General features: G+C 35.3%; 1 protein-coding gene across 3 annotated transcripts in view; it reads right to left on the reverse strand.

Moving 5' to 3' along the window:
- The window catches only part of MYT1L (myelin transcription factor 1 like), a 685,202-nt gene that overhangs the window by 628,650 nt on the left and 39,202 nt on the right, over nucleotides 1–17,350 (reverse strand). The gene's annotated exons all lie outside the window — the stretch shown is intronic.

Here is a 17,350-nt window from a genome sequence, read left to right on the forward strand (position 1 = left end):
CTCTAAACATACTTCTGCCATTTTGTACCACGGGTTTATGCAAAGTGGCGTTCTCAGAATTGATGATTATAAAATCAAAATATCGATCAACTCTGAAAAATGTTGAAGATGCTCTATGTCCTACAATATCAAATATTCCACCAAGATTTAATTCTTTATGTAAAGCACATCCATCTCATCAGTATGTAAATTTGCTTTCATCTTTAATAAATGATAAAATTACATGTATACCAAAGAATTGCTTTAAAATAAAATTCTCTATGATTTATTATCAATAAATGTTTGATTTGTATGCCTATCTATACACCGGGGTTGTGTAAAAATTTCTCGGGAAAAACTGGTTGTGAGTAGAAAGAGTTTAGGAAGCCCTGTTTTAGATTATACAGGAATGGCTTCTGGAAGGGATGGTCATATCATTGGAAAGTGACAAAATGCATAGCAAGTCATATGCTATCAATTAAATTATCATTTAAATCTTACCATTGTGTACAAATTTAGATTTGGACAATTTTCTGTACCTCAGAGTATTGAAATGCCAAACACCTCCTAAATAATGCTGTACATAGATTTATGAGTATTGTTTTTCTTCCCTAATGATGATGAAAGCAATGGTTAGACAATCTGGAGACTCAGGTTATAATCTTAAATTTGCCTCTAAGTGGCTATGTAACCCCTGGACACATCAATTAACTTTTCTGGACTTTCGTTTCCTTATCTACAAACTAAATGAGTGAGACTAGATGAGTCCTAGAGTCTCTTTCAGCCTGAAAAAAATTAACTATTATTATTATGTTGACAACATCCAATTTAGTTGTCCAGCACTTAACTACTGACAACTAAAGACCTCATCATGACATGGAGATGACCTTGAGTTCTTGGGGGATTATGCTAGCAACATCTAAATCTCTAGGAAGATTTACCAAGCTTGAACATGGATAATGTGAACAACAGTTTTACTGAAGATGAGCCTAGGTACATGCAGAGAAGGTCATTGTTGGAAGGTTGTCTTACTTGACAATAATTTTCACAAAAAGTGGAAGGTTGCAATCTTCATCAGTGGAGGATTTTGTACTAGTGAAATAACAACATATAAAATATTGACAACATAACTATCAAATATGCCTAGTAAGTTCACATTTACCTAGATCCCAAATAATCTTAAAGTTCAGGGTGGTTGTTTTTTTCTCCTTCCAATACCGAACATTGATAATTAATGTTCACAACTGTGACTTTGAGATCCTGGATGATACTAAAATGTTCTTGGAAGGAATGAAAAATTAAATTATGTTCCATATAACTGTCCTGTGAATTACATTTTATTATATTCTATAGCTTTATGAATAGGTCATTCAATTTTTGAAGCACATATAGCAAATCTCTACTATCCAAATCCTTAATTAACAAAATAACAACAAAACCCCCCACTATTCCAGGCTAGATAAATGTAAGTTTATTGTACAGAACTGATTGCTACTTTTGGAATACCTCTGATACAGTAAAATATGACATGAGAGGGGAATTAGGAGTCTATAGCAAAAATTAGCTCATAGTTGAGAAACTACAGAACAAAGAGATGATTGATTTTAAGAACTGTTACTTCATTTATGATCAAAGTATTTCTTCTCAGCTCACTGTCTCTGCTTTCCTCCCCTTTCTTCTCATAACTATTTTGCATTTAGTTTTTATATATTTTATATAAATGCAATTTGAATATACTTTCATGTACATGTCTCCAAGAAATGTAAGTTACTTGAGGGTAGGAATTATTTTATTTGTCCCAATTCTTAGCAAATAGGCACTTATTAAATACTTATTGATTGAATGACTTCACCACCTGTCTGTTCTCTCTCCATTTTGGGAAGCAAATGGAATAAGCCCTGGGCTATTTGTCATGAGAACTAGATTTCTAGCTCTGCCACTAAGTCACTCTAAAGATGACCTCAGGCAAGTCAGTCAACCTGTAAGGAAAGCCTCTCAAGGCCTCAGTTTAGTAGTCTAAGGAATGGTGAGAAAAATACTAATTTTTTATCAATTTCAGAGGGTCCTTAGTGAGAAAACATGTGGAAGTATTACGAAAAAATGTATAAAACAAATTAGAAATGTAAGATGTTTATGCTACTTTGCACTCTAGTTTTATGGGAATTAGACTGTCTTTTTAATGTCTTAAAATCACATTTGTTCTTCTTCCTAGAATATTCCCTCAAGTGTCCAATATAAAGTATTTAGAGTTTGCATGTGTCCAAAAAAAGATGCAGGAACTTTCAAGTCCTCTAAAACATGAGCATTTATAGGTATGAATTCTTAAATGGCATAGCCAAGGATTTTGACAAATTCCCACATAAGACCCTGTTAATAATTTCCCTATATTCTTCCAACCTTTCTTCTGAGCTGATTTGTCCATGGATTGATTATTAACCAGATTCAATGGAAATCTTACTCATTTGAATGTATCCATGTGACTAGTGCTATACATACCACTGAGTAAAAATTTCCCATGTGCATTACATATTTTACAAATATTATTTCAGAGGGTGTTGAGAGCAAACTTCTGTGGTATTTAAATTTTTTCTAGCATGCATCACGCTAAAGTTAATTGCCTGCTATTGCTAACTGATGTAGCCATTCAGGGCTCTGCTCAGTCTAAACTAGAATTTCACCTGCACTTCTGGCAAGATTCAATACTAAGCTACTGTCTGACCAAGCATATCAGCACATTACAGTGAACCCTGAACACATTGGGGTGTGATTTCCCCTAGCCTCATTCTAACAGCTAGTGCTGGGGGTCTGGAGTCCCAGGTAAAGGGTCTGATCTTTAGCAGGATTACTGTCTGGGAAAATGAAAACCTCTCCAGATTATAAATTCAGAGTTCCAGGCTAGGTTTATTTGTAAAGCTGGGTACAGGAGTTACAACCACAAAATCCTGTTAGGAAATAATGGGATTTAAGAGCTCTCTCTGACACCCCACTTTCCGATTTTACCCTCTGGTGTTTCCAAACATTTTGGCTATCTGTAGTCAGTTTTACAACCTTTTAAATCATCATTTTAAATTCCTCTTCTCACCAGTTTCCTCCCCTGTATTTGCATCTCCTTCTTATCTTTCCCTTGACACTTGAGCATCTTAAAACTCATGCCTTGAAGAAAAAAACCACACACACATACACACACACACACACACACACACACAATCTTAATTTATCTCTATCAAATATATAGCCATAATTTTTGAAGTTATGTTGTCTCATTAAAAACCATTTAATGTGAATAAGCTTATCTTTAGGTCACAAAGATATATTCAACACAAAGAAATCTAATTTAGCATCTAGGAAAACTCTTGCCTATTTAAAAAGCAAATGTCTCAACTGACACTGGCATGCTTTCCATATGTTGAGTGTTGCCTTCCAGGTAATGCCATGAAAAGCTATCTACTCTGTCAAAAATCACAAGGACTCCAAGTAAGTTTATCGTATACCTTCAAAATATTCTTGCTTAAACCCCAGAAGACAATCTAAGTTTTGTCTATGAAAGAATTCAACTCTAACCCAATAGAATGGGTGGTATTTTAAGTTCTTGTGGTAAACATAATAAGATGATGCTCATTGGCTTTCCAGCTACTGACTTCATTTGTAGCTAGGACTGCATTCTAACAGAATATAATAGGAGCACTGCCTTCCTGAGCCATTATATTTTTCTTATCATCATACCATTCCCCATAAAATGCCAACTATTCCCCTTCTTTGATTGCTGTAGAAGTATATGCCTTCCAAATCCCATTGTGGAAGCTCCTATAATACACTGGCTCAAGGGAACTAACTTTTAGGTAAAGAGGAAGATTTTCTTCCTCAAATTAAAACAGATGGTTTTCCTCTAAATCAAAATACAAAGGCATTAACCCTCCTCTACCCTATTATTATTATTATTAAAAATTTTAAGGATGGAAGTGTTAAAGATGAAAGTTGCTTAAGCAACACAGAAAGAGCAAGGCTTTGCCAGAAAGAAGAATGTATGAACGGTTAGAGCCTTCTCCAAGTCACAGAGGAAATCTTTTTCCCTGGTCTTTCTTAATTACCACTCTGTGGCTTTTTTTTTCCTTGACCATGAACCCACATAGCTCTATGTAGGCAAGAGACAATCTTGTACCCTTTACTGTGCAGGGAATGGTGTTCTCCTTCAGTTCAGAATGGTCTTTTTTGCTCCCACTTTCCCTTGTAGTTTGGCACCACTGTTGATTCATCAGAGGATGGTGCTCTAAGATTATGGCAGATGCTGTCTTAGATACAAGACCAGCTTTTAAAATACATATGTGTACATATACACATGCATATATATATGCATATATACACACACATATGTGTACATAAGTACATAGATATGTAAGTATATACATATCTATATATACTAGCTGGTAGACATAACTGATGTCAGTCCTCAAGTAGACAAATTATTTGGATTTGGCTATTCAAATCAACTCAAGCCAGTTACTAATTCCTTTTTTATTAATTAATTTATTAATCCTTCCATTTTTATTCACATAATTTGAAAGAACCAAACACAATACACAATACACAAATGCTAGGGAAGAACCGCTAACAGTTGAGACGTAATAGAAATTGTATGGAATTTGGATTTCTGGTGAATATTAATTTTCTCTTGGGATCTGAATAAAAGTTGATCACAAAGATGGAGTAATGCAATATGGATGGGGAGAATAAAGAATTTTGCCCAGCTAATTTAAAGGCAAGTCAGATAACTTCTTGGAGAGGCTCACTTTTACTTTTCTCTAAAATGTCTCCCTAAACTCTAAATCCATGATTTTAATTCAAATCACCTAGCACTGAAGATGAATACAGACAGATTGAACAACTCAAAATCATTATAGCTAAAAAAAAAGTTAAATCACAGAATTTAGAGCAGAAATATATGTTAGAGACCTTTCAATTGATCCTACTCCTTTTACAGAGAAGGAAACATCAAGGTTAAGTATCTTGCCCAAGGTTATATGGCTAATTAATGGTAGAGCCAGGACTAGAATCAACACTAATGTAACTATCATTTGGATGTATGCATACATGTGGAAATACACATATTAAATGAGTAAGAATTTCCTATGCACATTCAATAAGTTTGGGGGGCATTATTCTAAGAACTCAATCTTGACTATCACATACTAGCTATGCGACATTGTCAAATCACTTACCTTTTCTCAATTTTCCAGAGAAACTGGTGAATGGGGCACATCAGTGAGAGGGGAGGAAGGTTGATCTGGACAATCTGTAAGATGCTAATAACTCTACATTCTTTTTTTTTCTTTTCTTTCTTTTTTTTTTTGGCAATTGGAGTTAAGTGACTTGCCCAAGGTCACACAGCTAGTGTCAAGTGTTTGGTCTGAGTCTGGATTTGAACTCAGGTCCTCCTGACTTTAGGACCAATGCTCTATCCACTGCACCACCTACCTGCCTCAATAACTCTACGTTCTATGATAAGATGACTTGTTATTTTTTTTATAAAATCTGTTTTTAATTTGTGTTAGTTCTTCAGATTTGTATGTTTTAATGGTAGAACAAAAACCTTTAGGTTTTTTGTTTACATTATTCCCTTTTCATTGTCAAATTTTATTCAGATACTAAAATGAAGTTAATATACATCAAAACTACCTAATAGTATTCATTTTCTTTCATAGTTCTTCTTTCACATGAAGTACAATGAATAAGGAGTAAGGTAGAGAGACCACAGAAGTCCCATAATTCTTGCATGATATAGCTCTCCAAAATGGAGAGCAAAATCATTCAACACAAAAAGAAAAGAATTACACAGAAATAGAATATAAGACCCTTGTGGGCAGTGATAGTTTTCATTTTGTCTTCATATCTTCAGCACTTACTACATTGTCTTATAAATTGTAGGTTATTAAAATTATTGTTATATTTAATAAAATCTCCTTTGGTAAAGGTATTTTTGAATAATATGAGACAGAGTAAAGGAAAGAAATGTAGTAAATAGATACTATTTGTAATTGGTCATAGCATATGGAGAACTGAAAATCAGAATGATACTATTTTCCATGTACTTAGCATTTTATGATTAAGAATGTTAAACTACAACATCTCACATAAACCTCACAACTCTGAAAAACAGATAGAAATATTATTTTCCATTTTATAGATGGAGGACTAATATTCAAAGAGATGAAACATTTTGGTCAAAGTCACAGAGAAGAGCAGGAGCTTCAACCTAGATCTTTGGATTCCAAGTCTGGCCCCCTCTTTTCCTACACCTCATTGTTTCCTCAAATTTTTTAAAATAAGAAGACAGTTGGTGGTGAAAAGAAGAAGGCCATGAGACTATTAAAAAAGAGAAATGGACTGCAGTCTATCTTAGGGAATGCCCGTATTTAGAGGGTGTGGGAAGATGAAAAAAACTAACAATGTAGAAACAGAAAGAACAGGGAGACACATTAGAGATTGGCAAGGGGAAAGCATTGTAATGGAAGTCAAGGGAGAAGAAAGCATCAAGATAGACAAAGTGATCACCATTGTCATATACAAAGAAAAAGTCAAGGATAATTGGGAAGCTAATGGATTTGGCAATATTGGTAATGTAGTGAGCAATTTTAATATACTGTAGGAGAAAGACTGTAAGGATGTCTACAAGCTACACTATAGGGCAGTGAGCTTTGTTTCAATTTCTGGCAAAATTCTAGATTGTGTTATTAAAGACATGTTTAGTAAACATAAAGAAAAGGAAGCAGTGGTTACAAAGAGTCAGCATGGCTAGCTCATTTTGTTTGATAAGTTTACTAGACTGATAAATCAATCAGTCAACTAATCAACAAAAATTTATTAAACACCTACAACATAAATAGAATTTCATTAGGTTTTAATAAAGCCTTTAATAAACTTTTCCACGCTATTCTTGTGAAGAAGATGGAGAGACATATGCTTGATCATAGGACAGTTAGGTTGGATTCAAAATTGATTGTTTTGACCAAAAGTATCAAGCCACAGAGCTACTGCAAACTCCTGAATGCACTGAACCTGATTAAAATGCAACTGGGAGATATTTGGCAAAATAAATAAAAATATAATAGAACATAGATAATGTTAACTTATAGTTTTCTAAGTTAACATGCAAGTTTTTCAGTTTGACACTACTGGTCTGGACCAAAGAATATTATTAATGACTCAATATCAACTTGGAAGGAGGGCTGTAGTTGAATAACCCAAGGATCTCTTCCTAGCCATATGGCATGTAAAATTTTCATCGCTGACTAGCAAAAAGGCATAGATGTCATGTTTATAAAGTTTCCAGATGACAAGAACATAAGAAAGATAGGAAACGTGATGGATGATGGAGTCCGTATCCTCAGAGATAATTAAAGTTATAATGATGAGCCAAATCTCATACTATGAAATTTAATGTATTTTTTTTAAATCCAGACTTTGAAGGGCCAATATATAGAAGGTATGAGTATATGGCAGTGTTTATGAAAGAAGGAAGGAAACATACATTTATTTTATGCTTACTATCATACACTATACTAAAGGCTAAAAGCTATGTATGAATCCATGAAATCAATAAAAGCAATATAAGCATAATATGATAGGGCAGCAAAAAAAAAGTGATTTTAGGTAGCATTAAGACAAAACATTCAGAAGAAACGATATCATAGTCCTGCTATACTTTGCCTTGGTTAGAACACAACTAGAGCATCATGTTTAGTTCTGTATAATTTTAGGAAGGTCATTGATAACCTGGAGAAGATTTGGGACAAAACAAGCATGTTGGTGAACAAACCAGAAACCATGTCATACTGGTAGAAGGAACTGGGGATGGTTAACCTAGATACGTAAGATGTCGTAGCTTCTTTGGGTATCTAAGGGACTATTATATTAAAAAGAATTTATTTTTTTTTACTTGGTCTAAGAAGGCATAACTAGGTAAAATGGACAAAAATTACAGGGAGAGTTTTAGCTTGACATAATATTAAAAAATAGATTCCTAACAATTAAAGTTATCTAAAAATGGAAAGGATCCCTTTGAGAAGTAGTAAAATCCTTACATTTAGAGGCTTTCAAACCAAATTTTATGTTTTACATGGAATTCTTATTCTGTGATAGACCAAACTTCTTCAATCTTTCAATTCTGTGATTCTATATTGAAGAGTGAACAAAGACTACTCTTTTTTGCAGTATGTCAGTAGTGATCTTGAGAAAGTAGCAGTCAGGTGAAGGTTTTAAATTTGTTTGTTTTTAAATAAAATTAGAGAGCCCTGAGCATATTTGTAAGCTGGATGAACCTAGCAAAGAGCTACTGAAATTGGGAAAATGCTGGAGATGTGGGGTAGGGTGGTAGAGACTAGTTCAGCAAGAACCAGGACTTGAAGGGAGGAAATGGTATTGGGAATTTAAAGGCACAGGGATTTGGCAGATTAAAAACACAGCACTCACTTATACTTTGGAAAAGAAGAAGGCCACTTCTTTGAAACTGGAGTTGTGAGGCATGATGGAGGGAGGGAGGAAACCAAGGGAGAAGAGATGATGAAACCAGGTTTAAGAAGGGAAGGGAGCTCTTGTGGACTGGCTTAAGTCTTCTTTGATAAATTGAGGGAATGTAAATAGCAACTGTTTCTGTTTTGGCCAGAAACTCCAAGGATCTTCTCCTCCCAGATTGATTTTTTTTTTGACTAGGTGAAAGAAGCCATTCTTTGCTGAATTTCTTAATTAGCCTTAATAACTGAATGAGGAGTTGCCTTAGTCAAGCTGAGACCTATTAAAGACCTTAGCTTAGAAAGACCAAGGTCTCCTACTGTATCTAGGGCCATCTCCAGTTGTCCTGATATGTATCTTGACACTGAACCCAGATGGCTCTAGAGGAGAAAGTGAGGCTGGTGACTTTGCACAGCCCTTCTTCGCTTAAATCCAATTCACTTGCATGTCACAGCATGCATAGCATGACCTCCCTGATGTCATGGTCCTTTTTGAGAACAAAGAACAAACAACAAGGATAGATTAAAGAAGTTAAATCCCACAGCTAGTTAGCTGTAGAAACAGGATTAGAATCCAAATGTTCTTACTCCCAGTCTAGAGGTCTTTCAGTGGCAGAACATTTAATCAGACTTTGACAAGATATAGAGATAGTTAAAGTGAGATAGAGACAGCTAGGTGGCACAGTGTACAAAGTACTGGGCCTGGAGTCCTGAAGATATCTTCCTGAGTTCAAATCTGGCCCCAGATACTCACTAGCTGTGTGACCCTGGGCAAGTCACTTAACCCTGTTTACCTCAGTTTCTGTAAGAGTTGGAGAAGGAAATGGCAAACTCTCCAGTATCTTTGCCAAGAAAACCCCAAAGGAGGTCATAGAGAATTGGACACAACTGAAACTATTCAACAACAGCAAAGGGAGATGGGTATTGTTATATTTTTTTGTGACTTACTTGGACAGGTAACCCAGTAAAAGTGGTGCTATAATAGGGATCCTTTAAATTTTTCTGTAGCTCTCTCTAAATAGTTTAATGGTCAGGAAGAACAGCTAAGAAATTTTGAGTCAGAATACTAATTAACACAAATTTATCAGACTTAACCCTCCATTAACAGGAATGTTTAAGGAATAGGCTATTCTGGTTAATTTAATTTAAAGGAACTAGGAGTATTTAGCTTGAAAAAAATAGAAGACTCGTGGGAGAGAGGGTCAGTAAGAGAGGTGTTTTTAAGTATTTGAAAGGCTAATACAGGAAGAAGTATTAGAAATAGGCATGACATATGTCTCCAGAGGACAAGACTAGGACTTATAAATCAAGGACTTGGAGACTGAATCTAGCTTCTCCTTTCTATTCTTTTTTTTTTTTTTTTGGAGGCAGATTTTTGTTCTAAGTAAGGGGAGAATTTTCTGGCAAATGGAGGTATCCAACAGTGAAATGCTTTCTGAGGTCGTTAGCTCTCTATTAATGGAAATGACAAAGCAGAGGCTTTGGAGGCACTTAGTTAAGATATTATAGAGTGGATTCTGGGACTGACTGGAAACCTGCTTTAACAATGAAATCCTTTGGTTATAATTTTTTGGTTAACTTATATTTAATAAACAAGGTCTTTTTATTTTAGCCCCTAAAATGTTTTAACTGCATTAGTCCATATTTTGTTGCCAGAGCATAGTGTAGTGAGGATAATGAACTATTTTTTTCTTTATCTAGGATTCTTGAGGGCATCTCTGTGGCTTCTGTATCATTATACATAGAACTATGAGCGTAACAAGTGCCTAATTAATATTGGTTGAATTGAGTTTCTTTGGTCATTGATATCCTTAAATACCTGAAAATATCAAAGATCTCTGTCTTATTTTATATATTAGAAGACACAGGAGATTAGATGAAATCTATGCTGCACTTAGCGCATATCTTATAAATTACTTTTTAAGAATAAATGTGTGGGGCAGCTGGGTGGCACAGTGGATAGAGCACCGGCCCTGCAGTCAGGAGGACCTGAGTTAAAATCCAGCCTCAGACACATAACACTTACTAGCTGTGTGACCCTGGGCAAGTCACTTAACCCCATTGCCTAGATTAAAAAAAAACAAAAAACAAACTAAAAGAATAAATGTGTGACAGGACCTTAGTTTAATTGCCATTTGAGATCTTGTAAAGGTGGAGCATCAAAATAGGTTGATTAATTATGGATTCTAATTAATTGTGTTTCAATTAATTGAATATATACATAAAAGCAGGAAAATACGGTTTAAAAAATTTTTTATCTGATATCCAGGCAGAGTAGAAACTACAAAATCAAAAGCAAGATTGTCCAGTAAGCATTATAAGCAGTTGTGTGGCTCATATGAATACTATGTCTATGACTTGCTTTCTATGGTATTCTTAGAGATCTTCTGGCAGCCCAGCTCTTTGAAGAAGTGAAGAAGGTGAGAAACAGAGAGATAGTGACTTACCCAGAAAGTTAGAGGCAGCATCATGATTCAAGCTAAATTTAGAACCCAATCCTGCTTTCTAATATAGTATCTTTTCCATTAGACTACAATAAACCCCTATAGCAGTCCAGATGCAACTGTAGTTGCTTAATGTGTAATATCTAGAATTAATGAAAATATTCCAAAACAGTCATTTTGTTTTATTTCAAAACATAATTTTTCCATATGTGGAAAAGTGACACCAAAAAGAATTATTTTCAAGTGTGAGCTTATTTCAAGAATTACAGTGTCTTTTCATCTTTTTCCCACTCTTCTTTTTCCATCAAATTAGACATTATGTCCACTTAAAGGATGACAGTCCATATTGGACATCAAGGACGTAGCTTATAAACTGATAGGTCATTTTCTGAAGGGTAATTTTTACTGCTCATCACCAATTATTTTACAGAGTTCTCACAAGGGTCAGAACTGAGAATATGAAACTGTAATGTAAAGCCTTTAGCAAACTCTGAACAAGAGAGATGGTGGTAGGCCAAAGCACTATGTTGTGTAACTATACTAGGTAATCTGGTTATCTTTATGTTTTGCTTTCTGGTAATCTTTAATTCTTGCCTTTGTTTATTTGTTTGGCTTATTTCTGATAATTTTACAGGACACAAAACACAGTCAAAGGTACTGTGTAGAAAATTTGTATACATTGAATTTCCAAGCAGGAACTAAAATTTTTAAATTCTTTAAGGATTTCCAGCAAATACCTGTGGGCTGCAAAAGGAGTATCGCTATGTATAATATGAGACACAAGAAGGCTGCTCATTATGTTGTTTATAATGTCTATTTAATTTCAGACTATTTGGATATATTTCCTTATATTCTGAATTCACTTACTTAAATTAAAGGTTTATCTCTCCTTCATCTTTATAGAATACTGAAAGCAATCCACTTTCTTCCCCCTCCTAGGTCATGTGGAATGCCAGAATACTGCCAAAAATCCAACTCTTTCAGTGCCAGTTTGTTTCATATATAAGGTCTGAAGAAAATGAGGACAGGAGAGAGAAACTTGAGTTAGTTTCCAAGTCCTTAACCTCTCTGCAAAGACTGCCAAAAAAGTTGTAAGTGCCTATTGAAATGATAGGTTGGGGACAAGTGGCAGGACCTGATGTACATATATCTTTTCATACTTACAAAGAGGCTAAATGCCCTGATAATCAGATAGTAGCAGATATTAATAAAATACATGGTAGAAACCTAGGACTATAAACCCTAGATTCAAACAAAGATAACACACACACACACACACACACACACACACACAGAGTATAGACCTCCCACTCTGGAAAACTTTTGAGGACTGGGGGAAAAAAAGAGAGGGATGGCAAGTAATGGAGAGATAAAGGGAGAAGGGAAGGAGAGTGAAGTGAAGGGAAAAAAGGAAGGGGGAAGACAGAAGATAGGAAAGGGAAAAGAGAAGAGAGGGAAGAAAGAGTAAAAGTTCCTAATAATTCTTATTTTTAGTTTTTCTAGTTTTAGATTGAAAGACTTAAATGATTGAAAGGGAAAAATCATTTCTAGGGAACATTAATTCAACTTTTTGCAACCACCAACCATATTCATTCTAATTTTAGCTGATCTGTAGGAGGCAAACCTGAAGCAGGAAGGTCTTAAAAGGTCTAAACCTTTGCATATACCATTTTCCTGGCCTGCGATAACCTTCCTGCTTTCCTCCAATACAAATATATTCTGTATTCCTTTGAAATACTTAACATTCACCACTTATTTTAAGTCTTTCCATTCATTTCCAGTACTCCAGCAATGCTTTATATTTTGTTCAATTCAGTTCATTATTTATGAAAGCACAATAGTACAGGGAATGGGGCAATGAACTTGGAGTCTGAAAAACATAGGTTCAAATCCTGCCTCAGCCACTTCAAGCTCTGTGTGACCCTTGGCAAACTGTTTAATCTCACTATGCCTCAGTTTCCTAATCTATAAAATGAAGGAGGTTGACTCAAACTTTCAACTCTCCTCCAGCTCTAAATCTACGATCTTGTGATCTCATTGGATACCTTACTATGTATAAGGTTCACAAATACTGAGACATAAAAATAAGTAAGAGGCATTCTTACCCTGAATGAGCTATTATCTAACTATGTAATACGATAATAAAAACTGATGTACAGTTTTGTAAGTTTGCCAAGCACTTTGCATATATTTTCTTATTTGAGCCTCATAAGGGTCCTGAGAAGTAGATACTACTGCATCTCTAGCCTTGCATTACAGATAAGGAAACTGAGATGAGGTTGATAGAAATTAAGATTAAATGATTTACCCAGGTTTATACAATTGGTGAATAGTTGAGTCAGGATTTGATCTTAGCCCTTTTTATGCCAAGTTCATTGCTCTATCTATTATACTACTTGGCTTCTTAGGGAATGTATATTGTTTTATAAAAAGGAAAGGGGCTGTAACTATGATTTGATGTCTTAGGGAGATTCCTGTGAGGAAATTCCTCTACCTGTGCAGGTTGGCACCTTCACTATAACTTATAGTCTTAGAGAATCACCTAGAACATTGAAAGGTTAAGTGATTTGCCCAGGGTCACACAGCCAATATATGTCAGAGGAGAGATTTGAACTCAGGTCTTCCTGGATCTGAGGCTGATATTCCCTAACCACTAAGCATACAGTACATGTATGTATACAAATATGTATTGTTATGTGTTTATGTATGGGTATATGCATGTGTTACATGCATATATGTGTATGTGTTATATGTATATGTGGTTATATATGTAATATATATACATATGTATTCATGTATACACACATCTCTATATCTGTAATTTCATTGGTCTAACATAGAAACTATCTCCACTAATGCAGACCACCAAATGGTCTGTAATGTATACTTTGAGAGATTTGGTTGGCCTCTCAGAGGATAAATCACTTCCCTATAGTCACATTGAAGGTATGTGTCAAAGGTGGATCTTGAATTCAGGACTTCCTAACTTCAAACTTGGCATTTAATATTCTACACCACAACGTCTCTTTTCATAACGTATATTCTATTTTCAATTTGAATGCAACAAATGTTTGATAGAGACACAAACAAAAACTTTTAGAAGTGAGAGGTAATATGATATATTAGAAAAACACTGAACTTGAAGTCAGAAGGCTCTTCTCATCTTGGCTCCACTACTTAGAAAAGCTGCATGCCTATGGATGAATCAAAACCTCTAAGACTCAGTTCCCTCACCTGTCTCACAAAATGATTATAAGGAAAACACCTGGAAAAAAAGTTGTACGTTTGTGAAAAGTTGTTATTTATATTGTTGTTGTTCAAAAGAATGGGAAATTACTTCCAGGTGGCAGGTGTTTATGGAGGAAATCACACTGAATTTGGCCTTGACTAACAAGAATAGGATTTCAATAGGTAGAGTTAAAGGTAAGAATATTCCAAATAGAAAGACTGCCATGAACACAGACATTAGGTAGATCAGCATGTTTGGGGTCTAAAGGGAGCCATCCAGTACATATGGAATATAGAATATTTCAAGGGAAGGAGTAGAAGATAAGATTGCAAAAGTTTGTAGGAACTTACTAGCCAGATGTCCTTAAGCAGGTCACTCAATGTCTCTGAGTTTCAGTTTGGTCACGCGTAAAATAATTCTTGAATGATCTACCTCCTAAGACAATTGATTTGAAAACCACAAAAGTGATAAATGTAAGTGATTAAAAGTGTTATATTGTTGAGAGTATGTCATTAAACTTTGTATATCTCTCTCTTGTACTTTGCCTTGCTCATGACAAGTGATCGATAAATGATTATTAATTTGTTCAAGGTGGGTAAGGTTGGTTGGTGCCACACTGTGGAGGGCATAGAAAGCCAAAAAGATTTTTTCAGTATATATGTATTCATGTGTTCCCCATGGTGTCTGTCTAAATGACTCGTAAATGTTACGTGCTCAAATATTTGTAGAATTTCCTTGGGGATTAAAGATCCTGAAGGACCTTAGGTTGCCGTGTATCAGGGCCTGTATATAGAAGTAGTGTTGTGTACAAGTAATCATGCCCAATTGTCTGGTCATCTTTTCCCAAATGTGAAAGATTATTTAGGTCTATTCAAAACCAAGTGAAGTGCAGATATACTTTTAAAAGAGGTCTACTGGGGCAGCCAGGTGGTGCAATGGATAGAGCACTGGCCCTGGAATCAGGAGGACCTGAGTTCAAATCTACCCTCAGACACATAACACTAGCTGTGAGACCCTGGGCAAGTCACTTAACCCCCTTGCCTAGCCAAAAATAAAATAAAAGAGGTCTACTACAGAAGCAATGATAATATGAATTCTCCAACTGGTAATTTTTCCCCCCTAGGGAGCAATACTGGACCTGTGATTTCATTAGCATAAGTGACTCCCAGTGAGAAAACTTCCTCTATCAATGGAGATCACACCTGTTCTGCAATTCAGATAGTTGCCTGGGGGGTGGAGGAAGGTGCTGAGAGAGAAGGCAAGTGATTTGTCCTGTTGCTCAGCCAATATGTTAGAGGCAGATCTTGAAATCTGGTTTTTCTGACTTGGAGGCCAACTTACTATACATTACTCATAATGCCTCTCCCCCAGTTAGTAATATATAAGATGATTAATACATTTTAAGAACTTGAAGCTTTAACAATGTTACTTTGATGACATAGAAAGATAGGAAAACCAGTTCCCACTTGGACAAGTATATATCCAGTCAGAACTAAGAATTTTAATGGGTATGAATATTTATAAATTATTCCATAAAGGGATGCGACAATACTCAAAAATAAGAATTAAAGATAAAGATAAATATGTTAATTCCAATGAATTATGGTAATCTGTGCCCATGTGGTTTTGTAAACCATACCAAATGATTAAAAAATTTACCGTGTGTGTGTGTATGTGTGTGTGTGTGTGTGTGTGTGTGTGTGTATTGCACATAAATGTTATGATTCCTTTCTTTTATTAGATGATAAACTCCTTGAGGTCAGGCAAGTTATTTTTTTTTTACTTTCCAAAGGACTAAAATATACTTCATAGAATAAGTATTACTGATTGATAATGCTGTGATTGGAGGCATTGTAAATACTAACTTAAAGACTTTCTGATTTTAATGTAAAATAGTGGGTTCTATAAGAATATTTCTGTAACCAGGGATTTTCCTCAAAACTCAGGCACAAATGTCTCTTCCCATTGATAAGCCATTTCCCTGTATGTCAGTTATAGTTGTTGTTTTCGTTGTTGAGCTTACTAATTGAATTGCATTTAAATAAACATTTATTAAGTGCAGACCACATGCAGAGAGCACCGTTCAAGGCCTGGGGAGATAATAACTCACTTTTATATGGCACTTTAAAGTCACAGCAACATCTGAGATAGGTGGGGCAAGGATTATGGGCCCCTTCTTCTAGATGAGGAATCTGAGGTTTAGAGAGGTGAAGGGTCTTTATCTTAAAGCTAGGTCTTACAGCCAGATAGTTGGCAAAGACAAATAAGACATGATCCTTGACTATGGAGCTTACTAAAATTCTTTTGACATTTGGCAACTTTAGAGCCAAAAATTGCAAAATCACAATGGTAAAACACAGTTATAATTTTGTAATTTCTTCAAATAACTATTGGTCACAAGAATCTATGACATTAAAAGCTAACTTTCTATTCCTTCCAAAACAATGACAATAATAAACAATCTTGTGTTGTCTCCAGAGTACTCCAACTACTCCACTCTGACAGTCTTTGTCATTATTTCTGATTAACAGACTGAAGATTTGCATTGGAATGCTATCAGAAGTACTTATTTCTAGAACTTTTCAACATGGAAAAAGCCAGATAAGACAAATCTTAATGTAATATTTGCTTTTTTTTTTTTAGATTTCCTATATAGCTTTTACAAGCCCATACCAGATGGCTTTCACTCATTCTCTACTTTTTCCCACTGTATCTACTATTGACCCAATGTAGAAAGCATCTTTAAAATGACCTAACCTCGGGCAGCTAGGTGGCGCAGTGGACAGAGCACTGGCCCTGGATTCAAGAAGACCTGAGTTCAAATCCAGCCTCAGACACATAACACCAGCTATGTAACCCTGGGCAAGTCACTTAACCCCATTACCTAGCCAAAAACAAAACAAACAAACAAAAAATGACCTAACCTGAAAATGAAAAATGTTGGAGGAGATGTGGGAAAATTAGGACACCAAGGCACTGTTGGCAGAGTTGTGAACTGATCCATCCATTCTGGAGAACAATTTGGAACTATGTACAAAAGGCTATAAAACTGTGTATACTCTTTGACCCAGGAATAGCATTACTAGGCCTTTATACCAAAGAGAAATTTTAAAACATAGAAAAGGACCTATATGTACAAAAATACTTATGGTAGCTCTTTTTGTGGTAGCAAAGAATTGGAAATTGAGAGGATG

This window comes from Phascolarctos cinereus, unplaced genomic scaffold (genome assembly GCF_003287225.1).
Source record: "Phascolarctos cinereus isolate Bilbo 61053 unplaced genomic scaffold, phaCin_HiC Scaffold_2;HRSCAF=192, whole genome shotgun sequence".
Classification (NCBI taxonomy): Eukaryota; Metazoa; Chordata; class Mammalia; order Diprotodontia; family Phascolarctidae; genus Phascolarctos; species Phascolarctos cinereus.